At 44.5% G+C, this 21,238-nt stretch overlaps 1 long non-coding RNA gene across 1 annotated transcript; it reads right to left on the reverse strand.

Moving 5' to 3' along the window:
- Positions 1-202: 202 nt before the first annotated feature.
- LOC120997266 lies at positions 203-17,897 on the reverse strand. The gene is made up of 3 exons (XR_005778133.1): positions 17,674-17,897; positions 4,981-4,984; positions 203-217 (listed from the first exon to the last, which is right to left on the reverse strand). It is a non-coding gene; the product is annotated as an uncharacterized LOC120997266 (long non-coding RNA).
- Between the last annotated feature and the right edge of the window lie 3,341 nt (positions 17,898-21,238).

A 21,238-nucleotide genomic window follows, 5' to 3' on the forward strand; every position in this document is an offset into this window, starting at 1 on the left:
CTCTGGTAGCCTAAGGGTTAAAGGGAGTCTGTCACCACAATTTCACCTTATACACTGCTTACATAGCTCTGTGGCATAAATGTGCATGAGTCAAATGGTACCTTTGTTCTTTTGTTCTGACATTGACCAGCAGCAAAAACTGCAGTTTTATCCATATGCAAATGAGGGCTCGCAAGTGTCCAGGGGTAGGGTTCGGGCTGTAAGTGCCTAGGCTGCTCTGCCTTCTCCTCAGCCTTTTGCTTGGCGCGCTGTGTAAGCAATTGATCACCAAGACAATTGAAAAAAGACAACAATATGTGTGCACTCATCCAATGATGCAGAAGCTGAACATGCACCTGGGCAAGTTGTTGGTACTACAGTCCCTCCCTTTCCAAGTAGTTGACTCTGCACATTTCAAAGAACTGATGGCTTGTGCCCACCCAAGGTGGAGAGGTCCAAGCCGACATTACTTTTCAAAAAAATCTGTACCAGCCCTGCACATGTAAGTTGAGCAGAAGGTGGGCCAGTCTTTGGGCTTCTCTGTGTCTTAAAGTGTTCACACCATCCTCCTTGAGCTGCAAAGGCCAAATACTCTTTCCCAACATTGCCTGATATATGACGTTTCCACCCATTGGAATTCCATGTTCCATATGTTAGACCAGCTGTAAAAGCAGAGGAAGACGGTCAACAAATTCTTAATGCTTCAGGCAGACAGGTCTACCCCCAGTGTAACTTCCACATTAGTCAGTAGCAGCTTATGCGTGACAAGTGCCATTTGCTCAGGCCCTTTGAGGAGGCCACTTTATTTGTCAGTCTGCAGAACTACAGGATGGATGATGACATTCCGCTCCTTCACATCCTGGAGGGGATGCTGACAAATCTGATTGGCAGGAGAACAGAAGATGTGCCACCTCCATCTCATAGCCACCTGAGCCTTGAGAAGGCTGAACTGGCAGAGGAGGAGGAGGACATTAACGCATAGGAATTTTATACACAACTAGGTGGTTTAACTGCCCAAGCAACAGCAGAGGAACAGGAGTAGCATGAGGAGCTGGAGGGCGACCATGAAGATGACGCAGATGATCCTGTCAGACCATGGCGGTATGCATTGGAGATGGAGGCAGGGAGGCCCTCCAAGTCCCTTGCGCAAATGGCTAGAAGCATGCTGTCATGTTTGTGTAGTGACAGCCACATTGTCAGGATTGGACAGAGGGATGTCTACTGGCTATCTACATTGTTAGACCCTCGATACCGGTCAAAAATGGGGACCTTTTTTAGACCTTCTTTGAGGGATGCAAAAATGGACTACTGTGACATGCTGTGTAGTCAGTTAGTCGCTGCCTACAAATGCCATCTCCCGTCCTCACGCAGGTCTGACCAGGGGCACCCTCTGTGCTCATGCTGTACTACCGTGACTGGTGGGGATTGAATTGTAAGTCATAGGAAAGGAATATAAGAAAATATCAAAGGACTTGAGAATGCCAATTAGCAGTGTTCAAACTCTAATTAAGAAATGGAAAAGTAGAGGTTTTGTTGAAACCAAACCACAGTCAGGTAGACCAACTAAACTTTCAGCCACAACTGCCAGAAAAATAGTTTGGGATGCAAGGAAAAACCCGCAAATAACTTTAGGTGAAATACAGGACTCACTGACAGAATGTGGTGTGGCTGTTTCAAGATGCACAATAAGGAGGCACTTGAAGAAAGATGGGCTGCATGGTCTAGTTGCCAGAAGAAAGCCATTACTGCGCTAATGCCACAAAGTATCCCGCTTACAATATGCCAAACAGCACAGAGACAAGCCTCAAACCTTCTGGCACAAAGTCATTTGGAGTGATGAGACTACAATCGAACTGTTTGGACACAACCATAAACGCTACATTTGGAGAGGAGTCAACAAGGCCTATGATGAAAGGTACACTATTCCTACTGTGAAACATGGTGGTGGATCGCTGATGTTTTGGGGACGTGTGAGCTACAAAGGCACAGGAAATTTGGTCAGAATTGATGGCAATATGAATGCAGTAATGTATCAACAAATACTGGAGGAAAATTTGCACTCATCATCCCGGAAGCGCATGGAACGTATTTGGACATTCCAACATGACAATGATCCAAAACACAAAGCCAAGTCGACCTGTCATTGGATACAGCAAAATAAAGTGAAGGTTCTGAAGTGGCCATCTAGGTCTCCAGACTTCAATATCATTAGGACACTCTGGGGAGACCTCAAACGTGCAGTTCATGCAAGAAAGTCCAAGACTTTTTGGCTTTTTGCCAGGAAGAATAGGCAGCTTTACCGTCTGAGAAGATCGAGAGCCTCATTCACAACGACCATAAAAAACTTCAAAAAAACTTCAAGCTGTCATTGATGTTAAAGGAAGCAATACATGGTATTAAGAACTGGGTTATGTAAACTTTTAATCAGGGTCATTTGGGTAGTTTGTGTTGTGATTATGATTTAAAAAGAGTAAACACAGTTGTTTGACAATAAATGGCTTCAGCCAACAACTAACCATGAGTGAGAGAAAAGTTTGTGTGTTATCATTCATATTCTCTGAACAATGGCTAAGAATTCATAAATTCTGCAAGGGTATGTAAACTTATGAGCACAACTATACATGTTACATTTTTAACAGGATATGCATGCCACTGGGTCTTGCTATCACACTGCTGTTTTTGGGTACTGCTACTACTGTGATACGCCACCATCTTGTGCTGTATACCACTGCTATTACCCCCCCTCCTTACTGTGTCATGAATGACTATTGTCACTGTCACTGCTGCCCCCTCTCCCCACTCTTTCATGAGGCCACTATTGTCTGTGTTACTGCCACTGCTGTTGGTCCCCAACCCCACTGTTATGGGGCCATTATTGTCCCTGTTACTACCACTGCTGTTGGCCTGCATCCCCACTCATTATGGGGTGACTAATGTCCCTGTTACTGCCACTATTGTTGGCCCCATCCCCACTCTATTATGGGAAATCATTTTTTGTGGGACACTCTGTAGTTTTTATTTATACCATTTTGGAGTGTGTGTAAAATTTTGATCACATTTTATTACATATTCTGGGTAAGAGAAGCGATGAAAAAATGACGAATCGGCTATTTTGACCCTTTTTTCCGTTACGCTATTGACCGAATTGGAAAGATATTTTTATATTATAGCAGTATGGGCGTTTTTGGGCACAGTGATGCCCATGATGTTCATATTTTTGGTTATTTTGTTATATTTGTATTTTTTTATTCAACGGAAAGGGGTTATTTAAATTTATATATGCGTTTTGAGGCTACAAAAAGCATATTTATTTTTTTATTCTAAAACTTCATGTTTCTTATAGAGAATTGCTTATTTCTTATGTTGGCCTGCCACCTGCTGGCCAAAATAATAATTGCAGCTTCAATACCCTGGGTCTCTCCAGAGAGATCCAGCATATTGAATTCAATAACGGCCAATGAGGATGCCGCGCGCTTCCACATTTTTGAGCTTTTAGATGCCGTGATCACACTTGATCATGGCATCTAAAGGCTTTAATTACCGCGATCTGCATTATTGCCGGTCGTTAGCTGCAGGTCTCTGGTGTTTGAAACAGAGGAGACTCGCTGGCCATGGCGTCCACTGCATGGGTGAGCGGGCGCCATGTTTACCCATCGCTCCAGTGCTGTACATGTACAGTGTTGGTAGCGAAACATTAAAAAAAACTGACTTCAGGAGTAAATGGCCAAAATGGATGCAAATTGAGCATAAGGCCTCTTTCACATGGTCAGTATTTTGCATCAGTATTTGTAAGCCAAAAGCAGGAGTGGGTCCAAAATACAGAAGAGATCCAAATATTACTATTACATTTAATCTCTGTATTTTTTGGACCCTCTCATGTTTTTGGCTTGCAATTACTGATCAAATACTTATCATTTGAAAGAGGCTTTATAGATGCTTTGTTGTTTTTTAGTTTTCTGTTTGTAACAGCAGCTGCTGTGCGCCGCTGTTCTCCTGTTTACCGCTGCAGTCCCGGGCACCGTGTTCAACGACGATCTGCTGCCAGTGTTTCCTTTCAGCCCTGGCCACAGCATGCTTGCTGCTCGTTTCCTGCAGCATTTCCTTAAGGGCCGTCGCGCGTTACTTCCTCTGTTTTATGGGTTGGATTATGTGACCTCGCCAACCAATCTTAGCCCTCCTGCACATATATAAGTGGCTCAGCTCCCTTCTTAGATATCTTAGTGTCAAGGTCCTTGTTTCCTGTTAAGGGTCCTGATATCCGCTTCTGTTCCTGACTCGTACTTGTGTTACTGGACTCTGCTACCTGTTTGATCCCTGCCTGCTTTCCTTGACTCTCCTGTTGCCGATCCGGATTGCCTGACCTGTACCTATGCTGCCTGCCCTGACCTATTGCCTGTCTGACTTCGCCTCTGCCTCATCCTTCGGTCCTGCACTGCTGCTCCTGGAAACAACTCAGCATGCTGACAATGCCTGTACCTCTGGTACCTTTCTCAGGTACCTCCTGGTCCACTTGGACCAGCTGCCTTGTGTGCGTATCCTCCTCAATAGGTAGTGACCTGGTGTTCTCCTCGGCAAAGTCTATCCCCACCATCAGGGGTACTGTGAAGATCAAGGGTTCACTTAGACAACGCCCATAGAGGAGGTAGGACACGTGGCACAGTGGGTTCACACCCACTGGTTCGTGACACTGTTCTTCTGACCAGAAGAACGAAAAAAATAAACAGTGATGTGAACACAGACTTACTGCCACTGCTGCTACCTTATCCCCACTCTGTCATGGGACCTGTGCACTGCACAGTTAAGTCCACAGTGATAAATTAGACATGATGGTAACATCGACCTGTAATACAGTTTCACAGTAAAAGTACAACTAACAGAAGGGATTAAAAAGCATGTGTTTGGACTGCCACAACATGCATTAAAATAAGAAAAATTTCCCCACCACTTTATTGGTGCTGCCTCCATTTTTTTTTTTTTGTTCCACTAAGGAGCCATTTGGACACAGCTCCTGCACGCTCGAGCACAGGTTTTAGGCTTTATTGAAGGATACTGTATGCATGTCTTTTTTTTAATAGAAGGGATTAGCAATGAATTTTGGTGCACTGCACAGTAATGCATACGGCGATAAATTACACCTGACGGCACAGTACCTGCAGAACGGATGAATGTGGGTGTACTATAACGTATTGCACATGGCGATGCACTGTCCCTGCATTTTAAGTTCTAAGCGTTCACACTGAGATTGAGTAACCAAGTGGGATGAGTATGATTAGGCAGAGTCACCTGGGTATACCTGATTTATTGCGATTTGTGACAAATTTATGTGTAACGAAGTTCGGCAAATCGTCCTAATCAAGTTTTTCAAAACTTCGTTCATCTCTAGACGCAACATAACAAAATGTGAAAGAAGTGAAAGGGTCTGAAGACTTTCCAAATGCACTGTATAGTGTGTAGGAAGGCGCAAGGGGCCATCATTGATGGAAGGTATGTGTCACCGAGATTCCTTGCCTCGGTGAGGTTAGAGCCGGTAGTTTTAAGTGTCAGCGGCAGCTAGTGCTGGCTGACACTGTTTGTTGTTAGTATGGCTGTAAAGCCAATCCGGGCAGCTCTTACTGGGAGTAGCCAAAGTGCTGGGTGGTTGGCTTCTCCCCACGCTCCAGGCCGGGTCTTTTTTGGCCTATATAAAACCCAGCTAGCAGTCTCAGCTGGGTGTGGTTTATCCATCATCTGACAGAGAAGCTGGGGAGTCTCTGTGTTTTGGGACCTGTGAAGTTGTGCCGTGCTAATGGGCTGAGAGCCGCATGCCAGGAAAACTGGCCCCTAAAGCCTGCTGTGGAAAACTGCTAACCAGGTGATGATTTTGTTCTATGGACATTGCATTGTGTGAATAAACACTGAACTGTTTCAGTTAAAGACTTTGTGATTGCCTCTATGCTGCGTCCGCTAGCCTGTCTACCAGAGGAAAAACCCCACAAGTGGTAGTGGCTATATAAGCACATTTTCACTATTTGAATGCACAGATTCAGTGTATTTGTCATACAGTAGGTTACTTCAGAGGAGTTTACTTTACCCTGTTTGCTATTCTGAACTTTCATCCATTATTTCAGGTGCCTAGTAGAAAAGACAGCCTTAGGCTTCGTTCACATTTCCGTGTCAGTATTACGTACGTGAAAAAAGCATCCTTATTTAGTCTGTGAAGATGTCCATGAAGGATTTGTGGATGGTCCGTATGTCTGTTTTTACTCTCCGTGTGTAATCCGTAATCCAAGGATGTTGCTCAACTGAAACAAATTTCAAGGGCATTTCCTATCTGTCTTCCGTGAAAAACGGACGCATCACGGATGCCATCCATGTTGTGTCCGTGATTATTTCATGGACCCATAAACAACAATTGGCGTGTTTGGTCCGCATCAAGGACCAAAGAAGTGCATGTCTCCGTGATTATTTTTTTTTACCGACCCACAGTCAGAACACATCCATGAAAAACGGAAGTGTGGACGAGGCCTTAAATTTCTGTCACATATGGCCACAAAAATGCACATAGGCCTCTTTCACACGGGTGTGTCCGGATTAGGTCCGGATGCATCCCGGTGCATTGCGGCAAACCCGCGCGAGTAGGAACGCAATTGCAGTCAGTTTTGACTGCGATTGCGTTCCGATGTTCAGTTTTTATCGCGCGGGTGCAATGTGTTTTGCACGCGCGTGATAAAAAACCGACTGTGGTACCCAGACCCGAACTTCTTTACAGAAGTTCAGGTTTGAGTTAGTTGTAGTGTAGATTGTATTATTTCCCCTTATAACATGGTTATAAGGGAAAATAATAGCATTCTGAATACAGAATGCATAGTACAATAGGGCTGGAGGGGTTAAAAAAAATAATAATAATAATTTAACTAACCTTAATCCACTTGTTCGCGCAGCCCGCATCTCTTCTGTCTTCATCTGTGAGCAATAGGACCTTTGATGACGTCACTGCGTTCATCACATTATCCATCACCATGGTGATGGATCATGTGATGAGCGTAGTGACGTCATCAAAGGTCCTATTGCTCACAGATAAAGACAGAAGAGATGCGGGCTGCGTGAACAAGTGGATTAAGGTAAGTTAAATTATTTTAGATTTTTTTTTAACCCCTCCAGCCCTATTGTACTATGCATTCTGTATTCAGAATGCTATTATTTTCCCTTATAACCATGTTATAAGGGGAAATAATAATGATCGGGTCCCCATCCCGATCGTCATCTAGCAACCGTGTGTGAAAATTGCACCGCATCCGCACTTGTTTGCGGATGCTTACGATTTTCACGCAACCCCATTCATTTCTATGGGGCCTGCGTTACATGAAAAACGCACAAAGAGGAGCATGTTGCGATTTTCACGCAACTCACAAGTGATGCGTGAAAATCACCGCTCGTGTGCACAGCCCTATAGAAATGAATGGGTCAGGATTTAGTGCGGGTGCAATGCGTTCAACTCACGCATCGCATCCGCGCGGAATACTCGCCCGTGTGAAAGGGGCCTTAGACAAATTCTCTACATTCAATATTAAAGCAGAATGATACACCATAAGGGCTCATGCACACAACCGTTGTTTCTGTCCGTTTCTGCATTTTTTCTGCATTTTTTGCAGATCGGATGCGAACTCATTAATTTCAACAGGACTGCATACAGTGGGATGCGAAAGTTTGGGCAACCTTGTTAATCGTCACGATTTTCCTATATAAATCGTTGATTGTTACAATAAAAAAATGTCAGTTTAATATATCATATAGCAGACACACACATTGATATTTGAGAAGTGAAATGTAGTTTATTGGATTTACAGAAAGTGTGCTATAATTGTTTAAACAAAATTAGGCAGGTGCATAAATTTGGGCACCACAAAAAATAAAAGATAACCAATATTTAGTAGATCCTCCTTTTGCAGAAATTACAGCCTCTAAATGCTTCCTGTAGGTTCCAATGAGAGTCTGGATTCTGGTTGAAGGTATTTTGGACCATTCCTCTTTACAAAACATCTTTAGTTCATTCAGGTTTGATGGCTTCCGAGCATGGACAGCACTCTTTAAGTCACACCACAGATTTTCAATTATATTCAGGTCTGGGGACTGAGATGGCCATTCCAGAACGTTGTACTTGTTCCTCTGCCTAAATGCCTTAGTGGATTTTGAGCAGTGTTTAGGGTCGTTGTCTTGTTGAAAGATCCAGCCCCGGCGCAGCTTCAGCTTTGTCACTGATTCCTGGACATTGGTCTCCAGAATCTGCTGATACTGAGTGGAATCCATGCGTCCCTCAACTTTGAGATTCCCAGTCCCTGCACTGGCCACACAGCCCCACAGCATGATGGAACCACCACCATATTTTACTGTAGGTAGCAGGTGTTTTTCTTGGAATGCTGTGTTCTTTTTCCTCCATGCATAACGCCACTTGTTATGGCCAAATAACTCAATTTTAGTTTCATCAGTCCACAGCACCTTATTCCAAAATGTGCTTTAGCCCACCTCAAGCGGCAGTTTTTGTGCTGTGGGCGGAGAAAAGGCTTCCTCTGCATCACTCTCGCATACAGCATCTCCTTGTGTAAAGTGCGCCGAATGATTGAACGATGCACAGTGACTCCATCTGCAGCAAGATGATGTTGTAGGTCTTTGGTGCTGGTCTGTGGGTTGACTCTGACTGTTCTCACTATTCGTCGCTTCTGTCTATCCGAGATATTTCTTGGTCTGCCACTTCGAGCCTTAACTTGAACTGAGCCTGTGGTCTTCCATTTCCTCAATATGTTCCTAACTGTGGAAACAGACAGCTGAAATCTCTGAGACAGCTTTCTGTATCCTTCCCCTAAACCATGATGATGAACAATCTTTGTCTTCAGGTCATTTGAGAGTTGTTTTGAGACCCCCATGTTGCTACTCTTCAGAGAAAATTAAAAGAGGAGGGAAACTTATAATTGACCCCCTTAAAGGGAACCTGTCATGTGGATATTTGATTATAATCTAACTAATTATATACAATCATTAACTACTAAAAAGTACCTTAGATGTATTCACTTACTGGTGTGACAGATGGTTACCTCATAATATACACACAAAGATGCGCATGCCGCATGCTAATGAGCTGATTGGAGTCCAGCGTGATGTCATTGAGTCCAGCGTATATTTAATTCAGAGCTATAGCCACTCCCCTGCCCACCTGCTGCTGATTCCTATGGAAACAAACTGTCATTCAGCAGCAGGTAGGCGGGGAGAGTCAGGAGCTCATGAATATTCATGACTCATCATTATCAGCTGGAGCTTTTCAATACAAGATGTTGGCAGATTGACTGGGTCAATTAAAGAAAGTGACCCAGCATTGTGCTAAGAGAATCAGTCACTTATTTATGTTGCCCTTAGTTAGGACACCACAAAACTGGTGACAGGTTCCCTTTAAATACTCTTTCTCATAATTGGATTCACCTGTGTATGTAGGTCAGAGGTCACTGAGCCAATTTGAGTTCCAATAATTAGTTCTAAAGGTTTTGGAATCAATAAAATGACAACAGTGCCCAAATTTATGCACCTGCCTAATTTTGTTTAAACAATTATAGCACACTTTTTGTAAATCCAATAAACTTAATTTCACTTCTCAAATATCACTGTGTGTGTCTCCTATATGATATATTTAACTGATATTTTTTATCGTAACAACCAACGATTTATACAGGAAAATCATGTCTATTAACAAGGTTGCCCAAACTTTCGCATCCCACTGTATCTGTTCTGAGGCCCTGCAAAAACAATAGAACATTTCCTATTCTTGTCTGTTTTTCAGACAAAGAACGGACATTTCTACAGAAGGTAACCCCTTATTGACCACCCATATTCTTTTTTACGGCGGTCACTAAGGGACCTTAGGCTGGCCCAGTCTAAGCGCTGCACGTGTCCCCGGCTCTCACATGAGAGCTGCGGCCCTGCTCTAACAACCCGGTCCAGCAGGAGTGCCGATCCGGGCTGTTTAACACTTTTCATGGCGCGGGCAATGGTGCCCACCACATGCAAAGTGCTGACAGAGGGAGCGGATCCGCAAAATGGGGATCGCAAAACATCTGCGACCCTGTGCGTCACCCCTCAATCACAAGATAGAAAACTTTGAAAGCAGTTTAGAGCTTATTATAAGATGCTTATGTTATACAGCGAATTGCTTCACACATTGATAGGTTTGTGTGCATCACACAATTATCATACTTAGGGCTCGTTCGCACGAACATATTTTGTGTTCTGTATACAGGCCGTTTTCTGAGTTCCGCATATGGTCCATATACGGAACCATTCATTTCAATGGGTCCGCAAATGATGCAGACAGAACTCTGTTGCTCCATTCCGTGGCCCCTCTAAAATGATGAATCTTGTCCATTTTGCGGACAAGAATAGGCATTTCTATAATGGGCCTCCTGTTCCGTTCCGCAAGTTGCGGAAGGCACACAGGCGGCATCAATTTTTTGTGGATCCGTAATTTGCGGACCGCAAAAAACAGCGCGTTCATGTGAACGAGCCCTTAGCTGTTACTTCATAAACAAATCTGGTGTGCCTGTGGCGATTTATTACCGCTCTTTTATACGAACAATACGGTTTGTGTCAAGATATGTTCTGGAAAAAACTGATGGGTTTTCCCCCAAGTTCAGTCAGTTTTGTCTGCGATTGCGTTCAGTGTTTCAGTTTATCCGTGCGTGTGCAATCCGTTTTAGATGTGTTTTTCATACGCGTGAAAAGAAACTGAAGAATTACAAATGGAATGGCTGGACCCTAATAGAACAATCCTATCCTTGTTCATAATGCGGACAATAAGGGTCCATTCACACGTCCGTTTTTTCTTTCCTGATCTGTTCCGTTTTTTCAGGAACAGATCAGGACCAGATTCATTTTCAATGGGTCCTGGAAAAAATCGGACAGCACAATGTGTGCTGTCCGTTTCCGTTGTTCCGTTCCGCATGTCCGTTTAAATATAAAACATGTCCTATTCTTGTCCTGAAAAATCGGATCCTGGACCAATACAAAGTCAATGGATCCGCAAAAAACGGAAGACATTCGTATGTCATTACGTATGTCATCCGTTTTATGCGGATTCCGTTCCTGGAAATTAGGCTTCCTCCCCAGTATTAAATGTGCCCCCCTCCCTCTATATTCATTGGTGGCCAGTGCGGCAGTGCGGATTCCCAGTAAGTTTTCTACAGATCTGATTTTTCACTTCGTGAAAAACTCAGATCCGACAGTATATTCTAACACAGAGGCGTTCCCATGGTGATGGGGACGCTTCTAGTTAGAATATACTGAGAACGGTGTACATTACTGCCCCCTGCTGTCTGGCAGCACCCGATCTCTTACAGGGGGCTGTGATCTGCACAATTAACCCCTCAGGTGCTGCGCCTGAGGGGTTAATTGTGCATATCATAGCCCCCTATAAGAGATCATGGGCTGCCAGGCAGCAGGGGGCAGACACCCCTCCCTCCCCAGTATTAAATGTGCCCAGTGTGGCCTCACCTCTCCCCCCCCCATCATCGGTGGCAGTGCGGATTCCCAGTATTAATAAATGTGCCCAGTGCGGTCTCACCTCTCCCCCCCCCCCCCCCATCATCGGTGGCAGTGCGGATTCCCAGTAATAATAAATGTGCCCAGTGCGGTCTCACCTCTTCCCCCCCCCCCATCATCGGTGGCAGTGCGGATTCCCAGTAATAATAAATGTGCCCAGTGCGGTCTCACCTCTTCCCCCCCCCCCATCATTGGTGGCAGCGGAGAGTACCGATCGGAGTCCCAGTTTAAATCGCTGGGGCTCCGATCGGTTACCATGGCAGCAAAGACGCTATTGCAGTCTTGGCTGCCATGGTTACTTAGCAATAAATACAAGCATTATACTTACCTGCGACTGCGAGCTGCGATGTGTGTCCGGCCGGGAGCTCCTCCTACTTGTAAGTGAAAGGTCTGTGCGGCGCATTGCCTATAGACCTGTCACTTACCAGTAGGAGGAGCTCCCGGCCGGACACACATCGCAGCTCGCAGTCGCAGGTAAGTATAATGCTTGTATTTATTGCTAAGTAACCATGGCAGCCAAGACTGCAATAGCGTCTTTGCTGCCATGGTAACCGATCGGAGCCCCAGCGATTTAAACTGGGACTCCGATCGGTACTCTCCGCTGCCACCAATGATGGGGGGGGGGGGGGAAGAGGTGAGACCGCACTGGGCACATTTATTATTACTGGGAATCCGCACTGCCACTGATGATGGGGGGGGGGGGGAAGAGGTGAGACCGCACTGGGCACATTTATTATTACTGGGAATCCGCACTGCCACCGATGATGGGGGGGGGGGGAGAGGTGAGACCGCACTGGGCACATTTATTAATACTGGGAATCCGCACTGCCACCGATGATGGGGGGGGGGGGGAGAGGTGAGGCCGCACTGGGCACATTTAATACTGGGGAGGGAGGGGGGTCTGCCCCCTCCTGCCTGGCAGCACCTGATCTCTCACAGGGGGCTATGATTCGCACAATAATTGTGCGGATCACAGCCCCCTGTAAGAGATCGGGTGCTGCCAGGCAGCAGGGGGCAGTCATGGACACCGTTCTCAGTATATTCTAACTAGAAGCGTCCCCATCACCATGGGAACGCCTCTGTGTTAGAATATACTGTCGGATTTGAGTTTTCACATGTTTCCGTTTTTTGCGGATCCGCAAAAAACGGATGACATACGGAAACATTTTCAGGAACAACGGATCCGCAAAAAACGGACCGAAAATCGGGATGTAGAAAAAAACGGACGTGTGAATGTAGCCTAATAGGACATTTTGTTGTGGAATGCACATGCGGACATGGAATGCACACCGTGTCATTTCCATTTTTTTGCAGCCCCATTGAAGTGAATGGTTCCGCATATGGGCCACAAAAACAAACAGAATAGACAAACAATACGTTCGTGTGCATGAGTCCTAAGGCTGGGTTCACACGTAACTGATTATCTGCGGATCTCCTGCAACAGAAAAAAAACGCACCAAAGGCTGCATGCACATGCTGTGGATTTTGTTGCAGAAAAGCTGCAGAATAGGCCTCATGCACATGACTGTTGTTTTGGTCTGCATCTGAGCCACATTTTTCGCGGCTTGGGTGCGGACCCATTCTCTTCAATGGGGCCGCAAAAGATGCGGACAGCACTCCGTGTGCGGTCCAGATTTGTTGCTCTGTTCGCAGCCCCGCAAAAAAATAGAACATGTCCTATTCTTGTCTGTTTTGTGGACAAAAATAGGCATTTTATCATAGGACGGGACGTTCCATTCCGCAAAATGCAGAATGCAGGCGGCTGATATCTGTGTTTTGAGGATCCGCAATTTGCTGACCGCAAAACTCATTACGGTCGTGTGCATGAGGCCTAATTTTTTGCATTGGAAAGGTTGAAATCTGCATTATAAGGCCTAATGCACACGACAGTATATTTTCCCGGTCCGCAAAACGGGGTTCCGTTGTTCCGTGTCCGTTTTTTCTTCCGTTGTACTTCCATATGTCCGCGTGTCCGTTTTTTTGCGGTCCGTCTTAAAAAAAGTTATGGTGCCAAAAATGAAATTTGATTAGCTCCACCCAGGATACTGGTATAAATCAAGGTCACCTGAGTGTGGTTTTGTGGCCATTTTCTGTAGTCTTTCCAGAGTATAGAGGTTATTTTGGCTGCTTCTCTTTGCTGTATCACCATGTCGGATTCAGAGGAAGAGGGCTTACTGCATTGGCTTGTTTGTCGCCGATGGGCACAGCGCACTCCTTTGTTGGCTGAGGAACCTAGTAGAAGGCGGCGATTTTGGGTCCATCCGATTGTTTCTCAACGTTACCGGAAAGGACACTTCCATACCCTCTACAAAGATCTGCGGCTGCATCCAGAGAAGTTTTTTTCCTACTGTCGGATGTCACTCACTACCTTTGATCACTTGCTGACGTCTCTACGTACTGTCCTTACCTTCATGGACACCAATATGAGGCGCAGCATTTCTCCTGAGGAAATGCTCATTGTCACGTTGAGGTAAGCAATATTTTATGTTTAATTTTTCCAAAGTAATGTGCTGTGCTTCTGTCTGGAGGAACATGTGTTAGAAAATGGCTGGTGTTAGACATGTGCTCCTGTTTGCTGAAGAAACCTTTCTTTGACCATAATTTTTGGTGTGGTGTTTGTTTTAATTTAAAAACGTTAATCCCTGACACATCACATCCCAATATTGAAGATTGGTATATCATTTGTGCAAGTTTTAAACTTTAGGGCAGCTAACGTCCTAGAGACACTCGAATAATCCTCAGCACTCGCCAGGAGTTTGTGAAAAATGGTGTTTTAATTAGTCAGTCAGCCAGGTTACAGCAGGCTGTAACCTGCCTGTCTGAGTGAATAACTCTAAATTTTTTACAAACTACTGGCGAGTGCTGGGGATTATTGGAGTGTCTGGAATAATTGGGACCCTCAGTCCGGATCCCTATCTGCGTGCACCACCCGGCTTGAAGCCTATATACCGGTCAGTATCCTATTTTGTTGGACTGTGGTGCTGCCTACCCCTTCGTTTTTCAGCTAACATCATCATCAAGCATAAAGTTCACATAATTATGAAGTTGCACATAACTTTCAGCATTTCAAAGGGGCAAAACGCAGTTGTTGCCACTTAGTTGTCTTAGTACTGCCCACACCCCACTAGCTGCAAGTGTTTTGCTCTTAGACCGAAATTCTAGTTTTTGAATTTAGGTTTAGTCAACAATGGACATAAGGCAGTGATGGCTTGGCCGTAACATAGTGAGTTTCAAAACTTCAACACTAAACCCACATATTTCGGACTAAATGGCAACAAGGCAATTTATCAAGAATGCTATAGTCCAATAGAGTTTATCTGCCATGATATTTAACATTTAACTATATTGGTCTGTCTACATTCAGTGCTGCCTGTCCTGTTCATAGTGTGGAGAATACAAATGTGATCGCACTCTACATCCAGCACTCTGCCCTGCCTCCATGCTGGATGAGACATTGGTGTACATTTTGGCCAAAGCGTAATAAGCCACTCACCACGTCAAGGTTGCCTCCATTTGAGTGGTCCCTAACACTAGTTCCTACCTGTTCATGGGCCATGACAGCCACACAAAATCCAGGGAGTGCAGGTCAGCGTGCACGCCAAGCACACTCTGCTTTTAACCCCGTCCGGTGCCATTATAGCTTCCATCGGATCCAGGGATGCAAGCACCAACATGCACGCTGAGCCCACCATATACTTCTCCCGGAGCCAAATGGCCACTGGTAGGCTCTACACAAGCAGACTCAGTTTTATACTGACTTTAAAACCAGCCTCCAGGACAGATTAACTGGTCAGGTGTGCATGACTCAAAGGAGATCGCCACGCCTCCAATACATACTACAAAGAAAAGATTTTGGGAATTGAGTCAGCACAACCTGTATATAGGTGCAGATCACTATGGCGAAATACACATACAAACGGAGAATACAAATGTGATCGCACTCTATATCCAGCATTCTGCCCTGCCTCCATGCTGGATGAGACATTGGTGTACATTTTGGCCAAAGCGTAATAAGCCACTCACCACGTCAAGGTTGCCTCCATTTGAGTGGTCCCTAACACTAGTTCCTACCTGTTCATGGGCCATGACAGCCACACAAAATCCAGGGAGTGTAGGTCAGCGTGCACGCCAAGCACACTCTGCTTTTAACCCCGTCCGGTTAAATAGTGTGCCCTGTGCTGATGAATGGTATTAAAAGTCTAAGTTATATTGGTACACCTTCGACTTTTAATAGGGTGCGTGTGCCCACAGTCAGGGCCCTAAGTGCCGCCTCTGGCATCCATGAAATAGGTTAACCACCACTGACATAGGGTGTTTGAAATCAGGTGTTGTATCCAACATTATACGTGACTGATGTATCTGTTGTTCCCTTTGTTTTTTGGCTGACATTTTTTTTTGTATTTCCTTTTTACGCAGATTCCTTGCAACTGGGAACTCATTTGCATCCCTGCATTGAGTTTCTTTTAGGAACCTCAACGATTTGTCGGATTGTAGTCACACTTGTCAAGTCATCTGGCTGCAACTCCAAGAGACCGTGATGCCGCAGCCCAAGGCAGACGATTGGGTTCGGATTGCTGAGGGCTTTCAAATTTCTGCGCAGTTTCCAAACTGCATCGGGGCAATGGATGGCAAGCACATCCGTGTGAAGAAGCCTCCTCACTCAGGGTCCCGATTCTTCAATTATAAACACTATTTTTCGGTAGTGCTGATGGCTGTTGCTGACAGTAACTATAAGTTTATAATGGTTGATATCGGGGCCTATGGAAGCACTGCTGATGCTCGCATCTTTAGTGCTTCTAGAATGGGTGAGCGGCTTCGTGCCAACCAGCTTGCCCTGCCTGAGGCCAGAAGACTGCCCGGATATGCAGGTCCGCCGGCTTCATTTGTCATCGTGGCGGATGAAGGGTTTGCATTAACTCCCCATGTTATGCGGCCCTTTCCAAAGCGTGGTTTGGATGTCAGGAGGCGTATTTTCAACTACCGGTTGACTCGTGCCCGTCGGTATGTGGAGTGCGCTTTCGGGATACTCTCTAGCAAGTGGAGGGTGTTTTTGTCATCCATACAGATGAATCCGGAGAATGCTACCCTGGTGATTAAAGCATGTGTTGTTCTACACAACTTCACCAGGATTCACGAGGCTTCCTCTTCTGTTGACATGGATGATCTTCCTACGTCATCAGAATTGGGTTTGGAAAGGACCCTGCATAGACGACCTGGGACTGCAGGCATTGCAGTTCGGGAACTATATGCAGACTACTTTTACAGCCCAGAGGGGTCCTTACCATGGCAGAGGGACGCTATTCGTGGCAGTTTTTGAAATCTTCTGACCTCTTCAGTTGTTTCTTATTTTGTAGATAGTTTATTCAAATTTACTGTGGTAGTTGAGTGTAGGGACTCGCAAGAGACTGAGGACCCTTGATGTGGGCTTGCGGGCTGAGGTTTGTGGTTTGCAAATGTAAAAATCCATAATCTGAATAATAATTTTTTTTAGGCTGGTCAACTTTTAGCAACATTTTGCCGGATTTTTAAATATGCCTCCATTAACCTTCTAATACCTCTTTAAAATATCAATTTTGCGGCAATTAAGGAGCCTAATAAAGTGTCTGTACTTTAATTATTGTGTGTTTATCTGTTGTGAACAAAACTGGTAGAAGTGATCCAATGTGTTGTGTAATAAAAAGCCCATAATTTTTAGCAATTGGTAAAATATTTACTGTAAAACAATAAACCATCTTTTGAGAAAAAGCTTTGTATGACAGATTAATCCAAAAGCACAACCAAAATTTGGATAACATTAGAACAAAATAAAAAATAATTACAAATCAAACAAGTCTCTCGTGAAAGAGCCAGGGGCGTAAGAAGAACCGTGACGAACTTGGGCGGGTTCTGGTGCACCAGCAGAAAACATGCCCACATTCATGGACTGGGCAAGGGGAGTGCTGTGTTCTTGGGACCCCTGGAAAGATGGTCCGGCAGAAGGTGGACCATGGGTTCGATGTGTCGCCTGTTGAAAGGTGGTAGTCTGCTGTGTTGAAGCCAATGTAAGTTTTTGCAGCAACTGGTTTACTTCAGAAAGAATGTCTCCCTGGTATTGGAGTGTAAACATTTTAAAAACCAGTGCAACGGAGGCGATACAATGGTGATGGTTTTGGGGGGGGAACATGCCTCATAAGTGGCGCAAGCCCTCTTAACATTGTTTCTTCTTGTCCATCAGTCCTCCTCTGAGCTAGGAACTGGATGAGTCGGGCATCGATCATTTCCCGACTAACTTGCTCAGAGGCAGACTGACGGACATTCCTCCTTCTCCTGGGCTCCTGAGATGTTTGGGGCCTTTCGTGTTCCCCGCCACCCGTTGCCATGGGTGGTTCAGTTGGCTCCACTGCTGTTGGTTCTTGGGGGCTTGACTCCGGGGAAAAAACAGCTGGCGTTTCTTCACCCCCCAAATCGGACTCGTCAGTGTCCTCTAAATTGTCCACACTCCTGTAGTTTTCCAAAATAAAGAGAAATATATTAATGTTTGGGAAAATATCTTAAACAACATCCAACTTCCTATTAAATTGGATATAAATTGATATGCCTACTATATGTAAGGCCATGCAACATATATCCAAAAAGGTGCCCGAAACAAAAAAAACTAAAAATAGAATACAAAAGGACACATGGCATAATTTAACCATTGGTAACCTTTTGTTTTGTACTGTGTGGCAATTGCCTTTTTTTTTTTTTTTATAAAAAAAAGTGGGGTGCTGGTTGGTAGGCTGCTTCTAAACTTGCAGCTTTTGAGCTAACCAACTGCAGATATTCAGTCCTTCTAGATATGACCTACTCAAAGAATGTGGCTCAATAATTTTGAACAATGTAACTCCAAGCATGTGCTAATAGCAGGAACCACTCTAGACATGCTGGTAGTTGTAGTTTTAAGGCAGCCTGAGTGCGGCAGGATGGATATGCCTGACGTCATTTAATCTGCCTCCACAAGAGCCAGAAGGAACTTATATATTTTTAAAAACTAGAACAATGCTGGGAGTGCAACCGTGGTTGAATTTACAAATGGCTATTGATTTTTCCTTTTTGGTGGGAGTAATTTTAAAATTAACTTTTGGAATAATGTGAAAATTTTGAATGGTGTGCCAAATTGAAAACCCTTATTTGAAAGAGTTAATCAGTAATTGAAAGATTTCAAAACTCTGTTATATGTAAAATAAAAATCATCTCTGGTACATCTCCAATTGAACTTTCGAAATTTTAAAAGGTGTTTTTGAAAATTCACACACAATATCATCTTATTGCTCGGATATTGGCACATTATCTGATTAGTGTGTGTCCCAACGCTCCAACGTCAAAATATTTATGGTGGTCAGCGCACGGAGTGCTGTTTTGGGAGGAAGACATATTTTACAGGGGCCATTCACCACCATGCACTATTCCCCGCCTCTACCATAGAAGTGAATGGGAGGGTGGCGCACATGCACGACCCATGCCCCTCTTCATTTATATGGGTCAGACGCTATTAGTGGAACATGCACACAGCTATTTTAGGCATCCCCATTGCAAAAAATACAGGGATTTTGCGCAAGAGCAATGTGGCCTCCTTCTCTTTGATGGCTACGGTTGAAATATAGGTGCAACTCCCAGCGGTTAGACGTGGACCTGAAAGACAATGGCTGCATATCCTATCAATATGGTCCCATTTGATGAGATGAGTAAAACCCTTTGGCAAACGTCTTCAAATTAACTTCCTACAATGTGTCTGCATCATTTGAACATTTGGCTCAAAAAAGGATTTACAACAAAGGTGAGTTGAGTTTTCAGACATAATTTGCATATGCATTGGTAGATCATGGCATCCTGGCTAAAAACACCACCAACAAGCCGAAATACTCCAGCAACATCATATATAGCAGAACACACTTTGAATAAAGGTCTAATATATATATTCACATTGTGTGCAATGACATATACCGTTAAATACATTTTTGGGCAAAATAAAGACGACTTACGGTCTCATCTCCATCACAGGACGTAAAAAACTGAGCTGTTCAGTATAAATGTATGGCCTTTTTTTTGATGCCCCATCTCCACTGCGGCCCATGTCAGTAAGCTCCCTCCGGAACTGGTCCCTGCAGCTATTCCACCGAACTTTGATGTTTTTAACTATGAAAACAACCATAAAAAGTTATATATGATTTCACTGTCCAAAAAAACCTAAGTGTTCCTAAAAATATCAGCAAAATAAGTCAAAAGAGTACTGGACAGGACAGAGTGCAGTCGGGCAGTTGTGGGTGTAAGATAATGGTTGTCAAATACTGGAAGGCGGATTTTGTTTGATTTATAGCTTTAATAAATTGTATTTTTGGATATTGGAAGTAGACAGATGTTTCATCATCTATTCCAACATGGCACATGTGTCCAAACTTCCAAAAAAAAAAACAGCCACAGTATACATTACAACGATGGCCATAAGGTAAGGTCCGAACAGACATTAAAACATGGTGTGACGTTGAAAAAAGGACATGGAATTTGCCAAAAACATAGACACAGTGGCATACAGAGAAATGACTGGCCACAATGACAACTGTTAAAAGGATGCCCCCATACCACAGAAATTAGTTTGAAACACCTTAATTTCAAGCCTCCTCCAGTCCTGAGGCAAGTAAGGAGCACTCTAATATCTCTGGCCGCAGTTTCAACATGTTTACACACTGTCTATACTGTTACTGTATATATAAATGTGCTAAAACTGTTGAGGGGTCCCTGTCCAAGTCTTTAAATCCTCCTCCTCCTCCTCCTCCTCCCGGATAGGCCACTTCAGGGTCCGTGTCCAAAGGCAGCTGCTTCACCTGCTTCCCCTATAGCTAGGCCCCTACATGTACATACCGCTAGAGCAGCGATGCTCAATGTGCGTCCCTTCACCTGTTGCAAAATGACAACTCCCAGCAGGCCTACAGCTACAGCAGGGCATGGTGGTAGTTGTTGATAAACAACAGCTGGAGGGCCACATGTTGAGCATCCCTGCAATACACAATTTATCCTTGCCTCAAATGGAACATGATTCTGCAGTCTCTGAAGTACTTCACTATATCATAAGGGACAACACAACAACCAAACAACAAAACGACATTGCTTGCACGTACCTAGTTCTGCACAACCTAGGTGATCCGCTTTATCCCATTCTCGTGACTTTAAGCGACGGGCCACTTTCTCCCACGAAATTTCCTTCCGCACACGGTCCTGATACGCAGGGGACCGTGAGTCCCATAGCTCAGGCCTTTCATGGACCATAGTAATTAGTTTGTCCACATTCCATTTGGGCATTTTTAGCTCTCACAGGCAACTTTCTAAAATATGTCCTGGGAAAATATGTCTGTGCCAAATCACCTCACAAACAAGGCTTGCCAATCGTCTAGTTTGAACTTCCTGTCTTTTTTTTTTTTTATTGCTCAAAGGACTTGGAGACAGGTTTCCAGGCAAGCGATCCGCAAAAAAACAGACGCGGATGACCAACGGAAGGCTTTAAAATGTGCATCCGCGATTTTCGCGGACCCATTGACTTGAATGGGTCCGTGAACCGTTATCCGTGAAAAAAATAGGACAGGTCTTATTTTTTTCACGGACTCAAACCACGGATCACGGTCAAGGATGACAAACGGTGCCTTTTCAGAGTATTCCACGGACCCATTGAAAGTCAATGGGTCCGCGA

The sequence above is a fragment of the Bufo bufo genome, chromosome 4 (genome assembly GCF_905171765.1).
Source record: "Bufo bufo chromosome 4, aBufBuf1.1, whole genome shotgun sequence".
Taxonomy (NCBI): domain Eukaryota; kingdom Metazoa; phylum Chordata; class Amphibia; order Anura; family Bufonidae; genus Bufo; species Bufo bufo.